The following is a 15,783-nucleotide window of genomic DNA, read 5'->3' on the forward strand; positions in this document are numbered from 1 at the left end:
TAAATTCCATTTCCTCTTCGGCTTCTTTCTGTTGTGTGTTTTCTACGTTTTATATTTTCCGTTCTTCCGTTTTTCATGTGACGCTTTCTGTGACGTTTTCCGTCGCTTTCTTGTTACTTTCTTTTTGGGGAACGACTTCAGCCATTTATGTTGCTTTTTTACTTTTTCGTACTCCGAGCGGAAGTTCCCGTTTTCTCTATATTTAAAGCATCGCAGATACTCTAGCGCTTTGTCCCTCCCCTATAAAAATGCGGTCTGGCCTTGATTTGAGTATTTCATTTGAGGCTTGAACTACCATCTCGAGTATTTGGCCTTTCCAGTTTAGAGCCTCTCGCTTTTTCATTTGGAGTATTATCGTTATTTCTTCTTCTGCGTCGTAAATTACAGCTGCTGCCATCCATGTTACATCGTAACCAGCTGGTATCTCCTCTATTGTTATTTTTGCAGTTCTCCGGCCTAGGTAGGTCGGGAGCAACATTATCTCATCATTTTTTAGCGTCTGAGTCGATATTTCTTTTGCTATTTCAGCATTCTCGAATTGCGCCTCAATAGTGGCGCTTCTTGGTCCTCGACCGACATAGATAATTTTTACCCCATATGGGGGCGAGGCACTTCTCTATAACCTCATTCTTCACTGACATTATTCTTTCTTTTTTCTTTACGGTTGTATATACTCCCGTTCTAGCAGTTAAATTTTGTATCATATCCTGTGGTGACAGAAGTTTTGTTTCATTGCCACTTTTCTTTATAAGGTTTCGAAACTTAAATAATTGTTCCTTAGATACCTTCAGTTCACAGAAATTGCCACCAGCGGCAGCCGAGAAACTTTGCTTTTCCTTTCCTTCCTGGTTACAAACTTCATTACTTTCTTTCATCGCCGGGAAATCCTCCATTGAGAACAGAAAATCGACATTCGACAACAAATTCAAATCCATTTTTACAAATGGCCTCCGAATAACAGAAAAATCGTAAATATTTTTGTCAAAATGACAAAAATTAATTTTTTACCCTGCAACGGGTCCAAAAAAAAAAATCACAAAAATCGGTCCGTAGTGCGAAAATTTTCGTCAAAACAACGACAAAAGTTCAATTCCAACAAGAGCACAACCGTAACAATTTCAACAGATAATCAATAACAAAAATACATTAACCACATAAACTCACGAAGCAGTAGCAGCCGAATGGCGTAGACGAAAAAGGCGTTTTCTCTATATTATAAGCATATAGCTTCTAGAAAGAAGGAACGATCAAAGACAGACAACACAATACAGTGGGGTACTTAAATCGAATGAATATGAATATACTGATATAATGAGATTGCGCCCCATACGCAAACAGTGGCATTTAACTGTTTATGCAATTCATGTTCGTGTACAGTTTATGGGTCTTTATTTTTAAAAACATTTCAATTTTGCAAATTTTACTTACTATTTTCATCGACAAAGTATTGCACAATGTCTTCGAATGCCGCCGCTGGTGGCAACTCGTCACATCTAAACTACAACACCGTTAAATCAGTCCGCTCACCGAACAATTCTTTCAATTTATCCGCTCTATCACTTTCCAGCAAAACCGCTCTGTCGTCCACTGTATATTCACTTCCCGTTATCTTAGCTCATAACATTTTTCCTCTTCGTAATCCTCTTCTCTATCTCTGTACTCTTCTTGTATTCCACCATCCTCCTCATATTTCCTCTTTTCGCCACCTCTTTCCACTTTCCATCTCCAGTCTCTCCCGATGTTCCTGGTATTTGTGTGCCCATCTTACTCCCGCTCCTCGTTATTGTTTCCTTTCCTTTCTGCGTTCTTTCTTTTTCGTTTGTTCTCTCTTCTGCAATTTTCGTTTTTGCTCCTTCTGCACATTCTATCTGCATCTCCTCCAAATTGCCTTTTATCTTTTTTCGTGGGCTTTTTGGAGGCGATAATGTATTTTCCTCCCTCTGTTTCTTTCTCTTTCCGACTGGGTGTTTCGCTTCTGCTACTTCCATTACTTCCTTTACCTGGCCTTGCGCCACCACACCCTAATCCACCTCCTGCTGCTGCTCCTGTTCTACCTCCTGTTCCTCTTCTTGTTTCTGGGGACACCTCGCTTGCATGTAACCTCGTACTCCACAGTGGTAGCAGATGGGAAGTTTTCCCTCCACTACCACTCATAGTTTGAGGTCCTTCGGTAGCACAGTCTGATCTACAATTTTATGCAGATCTTCAAGGCCGTATCCAAACCTGTTCACCTCCGTTGTCCTCGTGACCTTCAGGACATTGGTTTCCTTCTCGGCGTTGAAGAGGATGGCTGCCACCAGCCACATTTCATCAATTTCTGGGGGCACTCTGCCAATCCTAATTCTGTTCGCACGTTTGCCACAATAGGTCGGCAGTAGTGCACACTCACCCGACCTTAATAGCACAGTGGAGCACTTTATTGCGTCTTGTTCGGTCGCAAACCGTACCTCCACTGTGCCGTACTTCTTGACTCTGGTGTAGTACGTGGTAAGGTGCTTCACCTCCTTGAGGCACTCCTCCGTTTCTTCAATGCTTGCTAACACAACCTTTTTGCTGCTGTTCGACAGTGTTCTATAAACAACTGGGATTTTTTTTTGCTGTTTCTTCCAATATTTCATTTGGAGGGGTCAGCCTCAGGCTGTTTCCTTCTTTAGCAATTAGCTCGTTAGCCCTAGGAAACACCGTTTCTTGTTGGATTTGACACATTTCCTGTGGCTTTATGTTTTCAAAATGGAGACAAGCACATCCACCCAGCAAAGCCAGAATCCAGAAACTAGTTTCGGAGTCATTGCTCATCATCAGTCTGGAGTAGCATGGCCTGCTCGCTGTCGATGCCTACCCGCCTTTGAAAACATATATATTTCAAGTGAAGTACATTAACTGATTTTTGAAAATAGAAATAATACATTTCTAAATCTCTCAGAGATTAAGTTGTCTCCACTTAATGTGACATAAGGACACAGGAAATGTGTCAAGTCCAACAGGAAACGGTGTTTCCTAGGGTTAAATAACAGTAGCATTCTTCCCTTTCATGGGACTGACACATTAAGTCGACAACATACTATCACTTTGAGGTGTATTTGTTCTAAAAATTCACTCTCTGTATCCATACACATTATTATTGAAGTAATAGATTATGTAGCAAATCGTAGGGAAGAAGTAGAGTTGAACTAAGATTCCTTGAGAAAGACCAGAGTCCCATAATTACAGATGATTACCATACAATACGGGTGTACTTTCTTAAATTCTAAAGATAGAATGGTTACACGAAGGTGTCATTTCAATATTTAGTCTATACTCTTTTTCATAATCTAGCTGTCGGGTAAGCCACCGATCAAAATGAAATTTCAGTGTAAAAGATACATATAAACAGTATCATATTTTTGGACACAAACATACACATATGCATGCATCACTGTATAAATGCACAGAAAAATAGACACACATGCAAATACATGCACGCACACACACACACACACACACACACACACACACACACACACACACACACACACACACACACACACACACACACACACACACACACATGTATATACACACCCCATATTTACTTTTCCTCGGTTTGGATGGAAGATCATTCTTCTAATTACAATCACGCACATTATATGTATACACTGACCCAACTGTTACGATTTTATTTTATTTTAGAAAATCAATCAATCACAATCTGATCTGACCCCAATTTCCAGAGTTGCAAAGTAAGGTCAGTTTACCAAACATATTCTATTTTCTGACAACTTGATACCAAATTCCCATGACAAGACAAAGGCTAAGCATTAAATGTCAGCTCATCACAGCAGAATTTATTTATGTATTTATTTATATATCACGTGGACATGAGACAAATTTTATCGCGATTTGGGATTTCATTGTTTTCCAAATTTTGGCACTAGTTTAGATTACAACAGTAATATGAAGAATGCACCCTGGGGGACACTATTCCGTAATTATGTCCGTCTTGCTCGCATAGCGTTCATGGCCATGGAAGGTAGAAAGTGAATTGTTATAATATAACCTTACTGTTGTGTCTGTCTTATAAACCGCTTTATCTTGCACCCACTCAAGGCAAATATGTGCTAAACTAAAGTCTCAATTACAAATCCTAATTAGTCATATTCTTTTTCCTTTGATGTCTCATGTTATGCTTTGTCTCTCACATACATCAAACAAAGGGTTAAGCATACACACACACACACACACACACACACACACACACACACACACACACACACACACACACACACACACACACACACACTGGTACACCCATAAGAGTGTACTAGAGGCTTGTAGATCGACAGTGTTCTGTTATCAACACTGTCCAATCTAGCTGTATTGAAACATATTAATATAGTTCACTACTGGAATCATTGATCTGTTTGTCCATATTCGAGTCATGGTAAAATAAAATAAACATTCGATTTATCCCTCACAACCCAAGATACGCGGTTGTCTAACCTGCCAGAAATAGTTGTGAATTTTCCCCCAATAACACCCTATCATCTTAGAAGGCATCGGATGATGTGGTTCTCAATGTATATATGCATATACATGCGGGTATATATGTATATTTGCATATGCATATATACAAAGGCACACATACACAGCTGTATTGTGAAAACAAAACTGGCGAGTCAGTTTGTAAAGGATTTATTTACGCCGTCTTATATTTTAGAGTGAAGGTTATGCTCGAATTATACAATCCAGGTTAGGTTATTTTTCTACGTTATCCTTTCGTCAGAGATTCATACTGAATGTATGCTACTAGTTAGCTTTGCTTCGTATAAGAAAAGAACAGGGGTAAGAGGACCCCAGAAGCATATTATGCATGTATGTGAGTGTGTATTTGTTATATTCTTGTTGCTTGTATCTGTGTACCATGTTCTACGTTTTTTGTCTTTGTTGCCGTACACATTCGCTAGGTTTCTTACAAAAAATCTAATGCTCTTAGCTTAGACTTTTTGCGGGGCAACCAGATCGAACTGTTTTAAGTGTAACTGCCGAAAACAGTAAGGACATCTGGTAACTTGACTGACGAAAGAAGGCCACGAATGACCCTCTTTTTCCTCCTGTCCTTCTAATTGCTGTTTCTCCTGTCCGCCTTTGTATCGTCTATCTGCCTTGGCCCTTTCTTTCTTTAACTCCCACTCTTCCCCCTCCTTTATCTCCCCTATACTTTTCCCTTTGTCTCTTTGATTTTTTCTAATCCTTCACTCCCGCTGTCCCCTACTCCTTCCATGTGACCGGTGTCTGGCAAGCCATGATCTTTCTTGCTTGGTCTGACTGCCGACCGCCAACACCTCTTATGTCCATCTCCTATGTTCCTGCCTTTAGGCTTTCACTTCATACACGCCAGCTCAATTTGATTCGTTCTCAATCGAAAGACACCTGTTGTTATATTTTTGTTTGTATTTGTAATTGCGTACCATGTCCTCCGTTTTTTGTCTTTGTTGTCGCACACATTCGCTAGGTTTCTTACAAAAAATTTTATGCTCTTAGCTTAAACTATTTTGGGGGCAACCAGATCGAATTGTCTCAAGTGTAACTGCCCAAAACAGTAAGGACATCTGGTAACTTGACTGAAGAAAGAAGACCACGAATGACCTGTCCTCCCCCTATCCTAATTGTTGTTTCTCCTGTTCGCCTTTGTATCGTCTATCTGTTCGAATGTTTTATTGTCTTCTATTGCAATTTTGTTCTATTTTACACACACACACACACACACACACACACACACACACACACACACACACACACACACACACACACACACCGTTTTTTTCTTAGAAAAGCATAAATCCGGAGAAGAAGCACCTTAAACTAAAGTCCATTATAGCTGGTTCAGCCTGTCCTACACATCGTCTGGGCAACCTCATTGACATTATCCTAAAACCACTATGTAGTCACATACCCAGTTTCATCTGCCTAAAACAACAGAATCCAGTTCACTGTTAGATTTGATGTAACAAACTTATATACGAACATTCCACATGATTTGGGAATTACTGCCATGAAATATTGGATCGAGAAACATAAAGAAGCGATCCCTAGTAGATTTACTGTAATCTTCATACTAAACGCGGTTAGCCCCATCCTCGAAAACAACACATTCCTTTTTAACGGAAAAAATAACCTCCAAATTCGAAGCACAGCTATGGGGACGCGATTTGCACCAGTTTTCGCGAACTCAGTATTGGGATACTCGGAACAAAACCTATATAAAAAAATTTGAAGAGAACTACGGCATGGCCTTTAGAAGACGTATAGCGGACACATGGAAAAGATACCTCGATGATTGTTTCCTAATTTGGACCAAATCCCTAGAAAATCTGGAAGAATTCAGCACCCTCCTCAACAATCTACAGCCTAGTCTCAAATTCACAGGACAAATGAGCAACTCACAATGACATAATGGTAATTAAAAACAACACCACAATCACAACTGATATTTATTACAAAAACGCAGATACGCACCAGTACCTAAATTTCAAATCATGCCACCCAACACACACTAAACGCAACATCCCATACTGTCAAGCCAGGAAAATTTGTACTATAGTAGATGATACAAATACCAGGAACATACCACTTATAGAACTCAAAGGATTTCTGCTCAAGCAAAATTACCCTTTCCTACTTATAGAAAATAGCATACAACAAGCAAAAGAGATACCTATGGAACAACTTAGGACAACACGAGAAAGACGAATCCATCAACAGAACACAATACCATTTCTGATAACATACAATCCGCATCATCAAGACATTTTTAACATCATCAAAACAATTATGAAACAAAGTGAAAAATTAAAGAAACAATAACTAATCAAACATTTATCTTAAGCAAAAGGCAACCACATAACCTAAAGAAGCTATTAGCAAATGCAAAATTCAACACGAAGAAACAGGATAAAACATTCAGAGTATCCAAGTGTAATGATAACAGATGTTGAGCGTGTCAATACATTTATACCAGTAAATCCATTAGAAGAAAAGTGGACAGATTTTCACAAATTCAGATATGAACTGCAAAAGTAGAAATTTGATCTGCTGCATTGAATGCTCGAATTGCGAGGAACTATATATTAGCGAGACAGGGAATGTATTATCGGAACGCTCATGAGTCCTTAAGCAACGAATCCCGAACACTAATGTTCGCCAAATTCCATTGAGAGAACATATAGAAACATGTGGTCTGAAAATCTTTCTAATTTTTCCTTTCCACAAATTACATGACACAAGTGAGGTTGGAAGAAAGATAAATAAAAGAAAAACGGTTTATTAAAATGTTGAAACCTGTTCTGAACGGAACTATAATATAACAACTAATTAATGATGTGGATTAAAAAATATCTTTAACATAAGAATATAAACAAATTATAGAAGACTCCTACCAATTGAAATAAAAACGATCGAAACCAACTAAGTTTGCTCACTCATAAAACCATTACATGTAAACCACAAGCTAATGGGTTAAAATAAAGGCGGGATCAATGCAAGTAATATCGGTACGTCCGGCAAACCATGACGTTTAAGCTGCATGCGGATTGGTCAAAACCGTATTCCAAAAATTCGGCTTGTAAGAGGTACAAAATTAGGCTTTCTAAGAGGTTAAGAGGTACAAAAAGAAAGAAGTCAGCCATTTTACTACAGTTGTAATGAACTCAACTGTCAGTTAAATACATTTTGAAACCTGATGATTACTACGAACGTATGAAAACGCTAACTGAACTGTATGAACATTACAAAATATTTTTTTAATGTTTAACACACTCCAACATTGTAAAAAAAATTATATTTTTATAAAATACCATAATAAAAGACGTGAAAACCAGACCATGTTTTAACTTTATTCAACTGATATATTATTCTATACACATTTACACAAATTTGGAAATATGTATATATATATATATATATATATATATATATATAATGGATTTAAATATGCAAATATATGTTTACAAATATATATATATATATATATATATAAGTTTATGTATATATTAATATTATCTCAGTTTAAAAAAACCTTGACAATGTAAATATGTTAATAGTTACCATGGGTAGCAAAAATCACACCCGTTTTATAGGTAGAGATACCAAGTTAAAGTAATGCATTTTGAGTAGATATGAATAATAACAATAAATGGAGCAAAACGCATATAAATAAAATTTCCTTTAATTCTTACATATGTTTCAAAATATATGTGTACTCTGCTCCAAAGAAGTAAGAGCTGCTGGAATTGCACATATATTCATCGTCAGGGAACCAACATACAGAAGCACTACAAATGCGAAATGATGAGGTAACTTACGAGTTAACTGATCTCGTAAGTTACCTCATCATTTCGCATTTGTAGTGCTTGTATATGTTGGTTCCCTGACGATGAATATATGTGGAATTTCAGCAACTCTTACTTCTTTGGAGTAGGGTGCACAGATATTTTGAAACATATGTAGGAATTAAAGGAACTTTTATTTATATGCGTTTTGCTCCATTTATTGTTATTTTTCATATATATATATATATATATATATATATATATATATATATATATATATATATATATATATATATATGTAATGGATTTACAAATGCAATGACCAATCTTAAAGACTATTGGATTTTACTCCCAAGGCATTGGAATCTTATATGTATACCATTCTGCCTAAACAATGGATTTACAAATACAATATCCCTGCATTCACTCTCTATTTCCTATCTTATCTGAATTAACTATTGCTTAACCATCCTCTCACATCCTCTCCGATAATGGGATATAATAAATATCCTGGAAACAGCTGTAAGACCTTCTATTTATAAATGTTCTAAAATATACACAGCCTTGGTTTTTTTTATCTCATTACGAAAAGTAAATCCTTATATATATATATATATATATATATATATATATATATATATATATATATATATATATATATATGTATATGTTTAGGGTTGGGCAAAAACTCCGTTCAGTTTTTAGTAAGCGAGAATAAGATAATTTTGTACACTGGCTTTTCCATGAAAAACTGAGGTTCAGCAAAATTATCAATGTCTTAGATCCTTAAAGAAACTCATTAACTAGAAACAGCTATTCATTCTTCGAGTTTAATCCTCCAAACCTTGCAGGAGTTGTTAAGCTTGCTGATGATAATGATATTGACGATATCGTTGTTGACTCAGCGTCCCCTCAACCACCTCAAATGTATACTAGTGGGAGGCTGCAACCAGTGGAGTTTCACAGCCCTACTAAATCAAAACGACAAATTAACTCCACCAATCTTATGTGACGTTTATAGAAAGTTTTGTAATTTTACTTCTGCTTATCACGTACAGCAGACAGGTTATACATACATACATATATACATAATGCATACATACATGCGTGCGTGCATGCATTCAAGTATGCATACATACATACATGATGGCTGCCCCCTCGTCATCGAGTATGGCCATTGCACGAAGCTTAACGGTGCTGTGATCGAATGTGACTTTTTAGCCCAGCCAAAGATCTACAATGTCTTGCACAGAGTTGGCATCCAAAACCTTTACTGGCAATAGCTGGCTGTTGTTGTAATTGGGCTCCATGTACCTTTGCGTGTCGTTTAAGTCCTCCTGCTTAATCACACTCCCTTTTACATGCCCGACAGACATGATTAGTATGGTGTGTAGCATCATCACCAGCGGCCTGGTAGTCAATCATCAGTCTTGCTTTATGACTACAAAGATGACTCATGAGTCCAGCTTTACTGAGGCACGGTCTTGCACAGGCACTGCATGTCAACATACATACATACATACATACATACATGCATGCATGCATACATACATACATACATACATACACACATACATACATACATACATACATATGTATATATATTATATTATATTATATTAAGGCAGTGAGCTGGCAGAATCATTAACCCGCCGGACAAAATGCAGTATTTCGTCCGTCTTTAGGTTCTGAGTTTAAATTTCGCCGAGGTCGATTTTACCTTCCATTCTTTTGGAGTGGATAAAATAAGTACATATCATGCACTAGAGTCAATGCAATCGACTTACCCCACCACCGCCGAAATTGCTGGCTATGTGCCAAAAGTTAAAACGAACACTAACCCTACCATCGGTTGAATTAACCAAAATTTTCTTCTGACGAGGTTAAGGAGGGTTCGCTGTGTGTTTAAGCATGTATGCAAGCATATGTTATATGCATACCAAAGTAAGCACATAAATGTGAAGCAAAGTGGACAAAAAATAGTTCTCGAATATCGGAGGTAGAGTAATATGCTTTATTAATAAAGTTGCAAAGACATTACAGAAACTATTACTCAGAGCTTCACGTTGGAGAATTCTTGGTTCTTGAGATTATCTTCCCTTCTCAAGTGGACCTAGTCTTAATTGCAGGAGCGGAGATAATTTTAATAAGTCAAGAAACTATGTTGTATGATATTTGATATCTTTTACTTGTTTCAGTCATTAGACTGCGGCAATGTTGCGGCACCGCCTTGAAGAATTGTTTTTAGTCGAATGAATCGACCCCAGTACTTAATTTTGTTAACCCTAGTACTTATTCAATCGGTTTCTTTTGCCGAACCGCTAATTACGGGTACGTAAACACACCAGCACCGGTGGTTAGGGGACAGACACATACACATACACACACACACACAACGGGATACTTTCTGTTTCCGTCTACCAAAGCTACTCACAAGTCTTTGGTTGGTCCGAGGCTATAGTAGAAGACACTTGTCGAAGATGCCACGCAATGGGATTGGACCCGGAACCATGTGGCTGGGAAGCAAGCTTCTTTGCCACAGCCTCTCTCGCGCCTGTGCATTTGTTTATGTTATTCACATACGTCTTACTGGTCACTTTGGGTTATTTCTCTAAATATGTATATATCTATATTTATATGTATGTGAATATGTGTGTGTACACATACACACAAATGCATCTATACATATATAGAGAGACACATATATCCTTATGGATTTGAAAACTGAGTTGCCGATTTTCAAAGGGTATCAAAAGATTCAGTAATCTTTCGGCTACCAAATAAAATATGTTTTCAGCACAACTCTTTTTTACTTTTAAAATAACCTCGAAAATCGAGGTCGGGTCGCACAATTTTGAAGTAATTTCCGGGCAATATTTTGGTTTGCTTCTAATGATTCATTTTCGTCCGATGTTTTACGCATGCGTAGAATTCTACTGAAATACCAGTTATTTTTACATACATTTCTTCAGTCCAAAAGAAGACAAACTTGAACAATACTTCCAAAATTGGACTTCACCCACGATTGTTAAACCATCAACAACTATGTGGGGGGACAGAGTGGCATTATCTCTCTCTTTCAATTTCTCATTATAATGTACGGAGACACTGTGCTACAACTTCATTAACTTCATCGATATATGACTAAACCTGGATTTCATTTCATTGTTTCCACACTTTGCTATCAATTATATATATAATTCCAAACATGGTCTGTAAAGATAACTTATTTTAATACAATATTTATGTGTACATTTTCATACATCTTTCTCGGGCGTACAAATACGCACGCACACTTCTTCACCGCTACACAATCAGAAGTGAACTCCAATTTTGAAAGTATTGTTCAAGTTTTTCTTCTTTTGGAATTAAGAAAGGTGCGTAAAAATAACTTCCTTTGGCACACACACACACACACACACACACACACACACACACACACACACACACACACACACACACACACTCTAGGTAAAACTTCTGTACGAATTATGTTATTTCTTGCTGTGTGCACGCTCAAAACCAGTTGAAATGACCTTTTTCTATTCTGTAATTCGTGCTTGTAATGAGCGTATTCAAAAACCTGATCTTCGATATAAACTTGAAAGAAAGTTCTCCCAGAAATCCTGTCCTTTACCTGTTGTTTCTAGCATGTCCGAGGTGACATCTGCGCACCCACCTTATTTTATTTCCTAAATTTCTCTCGATACCTATGTTTTCGATAGAGGAGATTAGGATTTCGCCCCAAAAACAGGTTCTCAATACTTCAATTTTCTTCCTCCCCATCCCAATTTTTTCATTTTTTACTTTTTCTGAAATTTTTTCTTGGTAATGTACGGATCAAAAAAAAAAAAAAAATCAGAGAGTGCGAATCTTTAAGAATTTTCTTCTTTCTTTTTTCTTAAAGAAACACTAAAATCTCCCTCCCAAACGTCCACTCATCACCGCACCACGTTCAAAAAGCTACAAACTCCCAATGTTTCACTTTTAACTTTTTGGAAAACTGGGAAGTTTCGTCAGAAATAATGTCGTTCACCTGCTGTTTCTAGCATGTCCGGTTTTCTGGTGGTGAACTGATATTTTTTACGTCTGCTATTTCAGTACAATTCTACGCATGTGTGAAAGATCAGACGAAAGTGCAACATTGAAAGTTTTTACCTTTTTGAAAGCGAGTAGATGATGGGTAGGCGAGATGGGGAATGGGGCACTGAGTGTTTCTTTGAGAAAAATTAAACTTTTAAAAAAATTATATTTCTTAGATTCGTAATCTCCGTATTTTTCTACGTGGAAAAAAATTCGAGAAAAGTTAAAGATTAAGATTTCTGGGCAAGACCGTATTAAATCCTTTTCATACGATGAAACAATACATAGTTTGTGATCCTTCTTATAAACAGAAAGCACTTTCTTTCAAACCCATGCAAATTGTACCCTTTCTCCCCTTCACTTTAAAAAAAACAATAACTTCCATTACGCCAGTAATCCAGTTCACTATATATCAGCTAACAGAATGCATACGCTTATCAACACAAGCCATAGCGAAACCATTGACAGTTTACCGCTTCTTCTCATAATAACGGTATACCAATTGAGATATGAATTTTGCCCCATATCTTGGTTCGTTAGTAATTAAACTATATAATTAAACTATATAATGCACAACTTCAAATTGCTGTCTTCTATTTTATTCGCTCTTTTCAGCGATGCCACCAAAACGAAGACATTCTCTGTATATCAGCATAACCCATTTATTTTCAAGAAACAACATCCGTATACATTTATGCCAAACTACCCACATCACTAACACTATTTATTTATATCCTTATATATGTACATATACATACAGCCCCGAAGCCCCTTTTTTATTCTGTTGGTTTCAACATTGATACAAACTGATACAAAATATGCTTTCAGAAAACCATAATACTTTTGAACATAGCCTTTTCATTGGGGAAGCTAATGTATATGTGTGTGGTTCACAGTTATCAAAAAATATCATGGGATGGGTAAGAACTATTTCAGCTTCTACATTATCCGATATGTAGCCATGAAAATGAGTTGCCAATATTGCTGTGTCAGATAACAAAAGATTGAGCAATCTTTCGGCTACCAGCGTAAAGTAAGTTTTTTGTACAGCAACCCTATTTTACTACAAAAATTAACACCAAAACGAGGCTCAGTTGCACAATTTTTAGGTCATTTTGGGGGCAATGTTAGGATTTCATTCTAACCTAAGCTGCGATTGTCCATGTTTTTGGTGTCAAAAATTTCAGCATTGTTCATCAGGAAATGACCGAAAAACTTGTTTATAAAGAAGAGTTGTTTGCTTGATACTCCCCGTATGCCGATACTGCTCATAATAAAGGAACAAATAATACAATATGGCTGTACGTCATGACACCCGGGCAGCGCCGAGATGCATTGCTAGTATAATATAATACACACACACACACAATTCAGCGGTAATATAATTCATAACGCTGGTTGCTAGTGCTAAACATAAGTCAGAAGGAGTTATAGATTGGTGGTTTTTCGGAGTATTACTTATCCAACTGGAAAAGATACTGGTCTATGAGATTGTTGTCCAGATAGAAACTATACCCTTTGTAGAAAACTGAGGTAAAAAGCTGACCGGATCATTTCTGTCTCATAATCTATAGCATAACTTCCCAAAGTGGGTGATATCGCCCACTGGTGGGCGATTTCAACTTACAGATGGACAATGGGCGAATTTCTAGAAAATGGTGGGTGATTTGAGATTTTGGCGGGCGATATGAACATTTTGTGGGTGACAATGAAGTTTTAGAAATTAAGCCTGCATTTACTGATATCTAGGCATGCCTTGAATAAGGATGCACTTTTATCGATTTGACAACTCGCATGAGACGTCCCTTTGTATTACAAACATGGACTTGTTTATCGATCGAATATTTTTGTCGCAGTCATTGAGATGGTTGTCATGCGTGCTAAAAATAACAGCCAAATAGGCCTAGGCCTTAAATCACACCACGCTACAATTTTTTTGGGCATAATCCCGCGTGTAGAATACAAATTCGCGAAAAAATTCCTGAAAACTCCGAACAATAAAAGAAGTTATAAGGGGTTATATGTCGTGTGTAATTCTGTGGTTTCATATCAAAACACAAGTGCTATTTTCAGGATGTTAACAAAATGTGCAGTCAGGCACAAAGTGACAGCTTTGTAATCGTGTTTCTTGACTGGGTGAAAATAATCAAACATTAAGCCTCTATAACTTTTTAAAAACATTTTTCTGGAAAAAGTTGAATACCTCCAGCAATTTTGCTTGGAAAGGTATATTAATGAGTCAAATTTTAAAATTTTCGATAAACTTTAATTTTTGAAATGCTGGCAGCCAAACGAACTAGATCCATATTTGCTCCAGTAAATACGTGTCATCTGACTCTGCTCTATTGACGTCTTCTCTTTGGAAATACCATATTGCCTTTCTGACGCCATCTGTAGAAATTCGTTTTCACATTTTCACTTTGCTGATGCCTCCAGTGAAGAAAATTTGTCGACAGTAAAGTAGTGATTATTTGTTGTTTGGATTTATTCCCTCTCCTCAGAACTGGTCAGTTACCTAGGTGCCTCCTTTGCCATCAAACATTGACCAACGAAGCAATGAAACCTTCACGCTTGAAGTACAACTTTGGTGCAAAGCATTCTGAGAAGAAGGACAAGCCGTTATCATACTTTGTGCGACTGAGCTCTTCTTTCAAAAAGTAAATACAAACATTCAACACGCTACTCCAGGAAACTAGTAAACAGGAGAATGACGGGTCGATTACATTGTACAACATTGCATTGCTTGTTGCTAAGTCTGGGAAGTTTCACACAATTGGAGAAACATTACTTCGCCCAGTTATCGAAGAGGTCTTGTCAACCGTTATGCACAAAAAACCCGATAACATTATGAAGAAGATCCCACATAGTAATAACACAATTTCTCGAAGCATCAATAAAATGGCCAATGATATCAAACATCAGCTCATTAATATTCTCCAGCGTTCTGAATTTTCTATACAAGTGGATGAGTCAACTATTGTGGACAATCAATGTTTGATGATGGTATATGTTCGGAATTTCAGCGAAGACCTTCAGCCTTGTGAGGAAATGCTGTTCACAGAGAAATTGCCGCTTGATTTTTCACGCTCGCAAGTCTTTCCTTTTTTAACATAATATCACACTCAGTAATATTCTTGCTTGTGCGTCTTATGGAGCCCCTTCGATAATAGGAATATACAGAGGTTTTTCATCTCTCCTAAAGCGTGAAATTTCCCACCAGATGCTAACTGCTCATTGATTGGCAGACCGGCAGCATATGGTGGCAAAAAAAATATGAACGGTAGGCTGAATAATGTGCTACATTTAGTTATCAAGACTGTGAACAAATTGAAGTCCAGTCCCTTGTCTGATAGTATTTTCCGTCAACTCTGTCTGAGAAATGATGAGGACCATA

This window comes from Octopus bimaculoides, chromosome 1, assembly GCF_046866305.1.
Source record: "Octopus bimaculoides isolate indiv1 chromosome 1, ASM4686630v1, whole genome shotgun sequence".
In the NCBI taxonomy this organism is placed as follows: domain Eukaryota; kingdom Metazoa; phylum Mollusca; class Cephalopoda; order Octopoda; family Octopodidae; genus Octopus; species Octopus bimaculoides.